This window comes from Glycine soja, chromosome 1 (genome assembly GCF_004193775.1).
Source record: "Glycine soja cultivar W05 chromosome 1, ASM419377v2, whole genome shotgun sequence".
Lineage (NCBI taxonomy): Eukaryota > Viridiplantae > Streptophyta > Magnoliopsida > Fabales > Fabaceae > Glycine > Glycine soja.
This window is the reverse complement of record NC_041002.1, coordinates 27638483-27642669: the sequence shown is the minus strand read 5'-3', so window position 1 is coordinate 27642669 and position 4187 is coordinate 27638483. Positions and strand designations below refer to the sequence as shown.

General features: G+C 34.4%; 1 pseudogene; it reads right to left on the bottom strand.

The window, feature by feature from the left end:
* Positions 1-245: 245 nt before the first annotated feature.
* On the bottom strand, positions 246-2773 carry LOC114420588 (annotated as a pseudogene).
* Positions 2774-4187: the final 1414 nt, after the last annotated feature.

The following is a 4187-nucleotide window of genomic DNA, read 5'->3' as shown; positions in this document are numbered from 1 at the left end:
AGAATCAATTTTTCTGTTAAAAACATAATTGAGGATAACAAATACTTGTCCTTTATAATGTCTACATGTGTTTGCTGCCTTTTACAACAAATACTTGTCCTTTATTTGAATAGTTAATCACTATCCTAGACTCCTATATTTGTACAGAACGGCACAAGGGCAGTTTTTATTTGAAACATGAATATTACTTAGTTAGATGAGGCTATCAAGGTAAATAAATATTAATTAGTCAACAACTGCACCTTTTACTTCTTCCTCCTGCAATACAGGTCCAGAAAAAACAATTAGTATTAAGAGAGTGGACAGAGTGTCGGTCTCTCGAATATCCAGGAAGATAATTTTTTTATACTCAAAAACAGTTCTATTAAGTGCTATATATGTTATATATCTAGCTTTGAATACAATATGAAGAGTTCATTTCCGAGAAATTCTATCCATCAAGATGTATGGTCCTTGAGAACCCTACATTTTAAGCCTAGGTTTCATATGATTCTTCTATTCTTTGCTAATTGAGCTCCCAATTAGATTTGTTATCTTAGACAAGCACAATTTCACAACCCTAGGATATTTACACTTGCACTAGCCTAATGGCCAAGGAAACCTAAAGTTAATATTCATTCAAAATTTCTGTTTGGAGACAGCCTAGATCAAAATTCTGCATAATAAGTGTAAAGGAACAAAGATCTTGTATCACTCATAAGTCACACCACTAAAATACAAATTCAAGCAAGAGGATGCAAACATTTACATGCCAAACAATGATCTTTTTTTAGCAAACAGAATTACATTTAACCTGAATACATCATACCTGTGAGGGATGTACATAAGGCACCTCCAAACAACCTGGCCACCCAAAGAAAAACATATTACGTAGAATTTGGCCCTAATCCCAATTTATCAGCAAGTTCTTCTATATCTAATGTCAGGCTCTTCAGTGTTTGAATTGGATCAGGATCACTTTCCCCATACCCGGGTCTATCAAAAGATACAATGTAGACCCCTAATTTCTCAGCAACATCTTGCAAATTAGCATTACAAATTAAGATAACACAAAGTTCAAAGATATAGAACAATTACAGGTGATAGTGTTTTGGCAACATAGGCATCATGCCTGCAAGCATCAAAACCATGGACAAAGATGATTTTATGCTTGGCTACATCTTTTGGGACACCATGCTCTTTGTATGATAAATTCCTTCCATCTCTTAGTTTGATTCTGGGTGCTGTTATAGTGGACCCATTAGGAGATCCACATATCTTTGAAGCAGGAGGTTGAATAGCTTGATAACCCCATGCTACAAACCCCATGAGCAACACTGCCAGCACTGTTCCAAAAATTCCTAAGAGAATGCAAAGTTAAATTTAAAAAAATAAAAACAAATTATTTCAATAAGAATAAGAATATCAATTATTCAATTTAGTACTGTCTTGGGTAACAAACTAAACTAGTGTGAACAAAATGAAAGGTGAGGAAGTCCCATCAAGACAAGTGAATATCATTGATAAATCAGAAACAAAAGGGTTGTGGCAGAGGAATATGCCAAATGCAGTGCACATGCACATTTCACAAATACATGCTTAAAAATAAAATTCAAAATCCATTAATTTAAAATGATAACTTAAAAAATGAAAATTGAGAATGAACGACTGTAAACTTGTATGATATTTGAATCATGAAAACCACTTCAGAACCTTATTATACTTTCCAAACCTTCAAAAACAACAATCTCTTTTCAAACTAGGTGGAAGTGGCTGCCTGGATCAAACCACTTATTGTTCTTAAAATTTAAATTTTAAATATTAGTTCTTAAAATTAAGAAATTGTTATTAGTTCAAGGAATGGTGTAACTTGTAAGGGGGTTATATATTTAAAATTGGAAAAACATTTTGTATTTCAAGGAATGGTGTAATTTAATCTGCGTATACTTTTTTTAATTGTTAATATCAACTCTAGACTTTTGGTTTGTGACTTTGTTTTTTCATCTTTTTAATAAATAGTTGTCCCCCTGTAAAAGTGTGTACTATTTGGAGCTTATTGGTCATACACAGTTACATAACATGTTCTTTATCATACAAAATTCTGATTTCTTGCAGTAAAAGTATGCAGACAGTGCAGTGTTTTGAACAATAAAATAAAGTACAACTGCATGGAACCAACATGATTAATAAATAATCTTAAGTATGTAATTAGGATTTGATTTTATGTTCATACATATGAAAAAAAGTAAGTTAGAAAAAATAAGTTTCTCAATCAGTACTTTGAGAAATTAATTTTTGATTAGTGATCAAGGAATAATGAGATACCCAAAGTTCAACAAAAAAGTAAAACTGCATGAATTTGAATTTGCTAAGATGCGTGTTAGGTAATTGGATTAACTTTGTTGCTTATGATGATCTTACTCGATTCTACTCGATTCAAGCAGAATTAATTAGGATACATGTATAGTCTTTAAAAAAATAGTGGACATTTTACTCTTCTTTGGGTTTCAATTAATTTACTTTGGTTCAGGTGCCAGAATGTGTAGTGGATAAGAGGTCAAGTGCATATAACAAAGGAAGGGTGTTTATCCATGGGGCTAGTCAGAGCACTTATTGTTATTTTAATCTTTAAACCTGAGACATTGGATTTTATTCCTCCACCACCCACTGCTATTGTGTAAAGTGCTACAAATAGCAAAGCCAATTGTTTTCCACTGGCCTGAATGCATTCATGGTGTTCTTTTCCGACACTGTTGCATACAGGAGGCCTCATGCCAGTACTGGTAGTAGCCATAGTTAACAAACACACCCCCTGGTCCAAGAGACAAGTGACAAGAAAACTAGTAATATGTTACAGTAAATAGTGTATGTACTTATTACATGTTATCCAATTACAACCACTTTCTCAGTTCTCGATTCTAAAGTAACACTGCCAGAAATTTGAATAAATTGATTGTATTACGCCACAAAATAATGTACACATTATATTTCTCTGCTTTAGACTGCTCTTTTTTTTTCTTTTGTGTACTAAAACAAGAAGAAAGGCCAAAACTTAACAAAGAAAAGGAAAAAAGGAAATTCCAAAAACAGAAACAAATCTTTCTCAACTGCAGCCACCATCTTCTTTCCTTGATCTCATTTATTATCCATCAAACTCCAATACTTAGGAAATAACACAGCCAGTTGGATTCTCTTCCACAGTTCTGCTATAGTAATAAGGGTATTGCAGATGTCTAGTCTGATAATAATTGGCTTCAACTACCTTCAGAAGTTCAGCATATTCCTCCTAATTGGCTTCACCTTTACACATTTTCACATTGTGCAATAACTTGCAGATCAATGTGATTCACTACTTGCTGATTTGTAGTATTGTATAATGATATACATTTGGCTGCTTTTTGTTATTATTTTAGCTAATGTATGTATGCAGGCAAAGTTTGATATCGCAGAAGCTGCAAAGGTGAAGACGAAGGTTATGTCAACAGTTGCGACGAGATGGCGCCAATTTAAGTCCACCTTGACTACAAAATTTTTGTTTGCTAAGAGTGAAGGCCAACAAACACAGGATGTTGTCACAAAATATGGACTAGATCCTGAAGCTTGGAAACAATTTGAAGAAACCCGGCTCACACCAAACTGGGAGGTTAGTTTAATCTGTCAATCGTAACTTGAAATGAAAATTTGTACAACTTCTTCATTATTTTGATTTCAAAAAACTTGATGGCAATTATGTGTGTCACATTACAGGGTATTAGGAAACGAGCACAATCAATTCAAAAACACAACGACTGCCCTCACGTACTTTCACGTGGGGGATATGATTTGCTTGAGAAGAAATTGTTAGACGAGAAAACAAAAAGGATACAAGAGGAAGCATTGTTGAGTGATAATCCAAAAAGTCTTAATGACCCCCCATCTCCAATTAAAAGACATGTTAAGTGGAAGGTTGCTCGGACCAGGCCTGTTGGCAGTATGACATCTGAGTCGACACAGGAAATAGCAGATAAAATAGTAAGTTCAGCCATGAATTTGCAGTGTTCATATGTTTAACTATTTTGTAATGACAATTACGGCACGTTGTGTTTTTGTGTGTCACTTGTTTTGTGTAGGACTCCTTAGAAGAGCAGGTTACGCAAGGTTCCTTTGTACCCCATGGTCGGCAAGACATACTGAACACTGCCATTGGGCGACCTGACCATGGGGGTCGC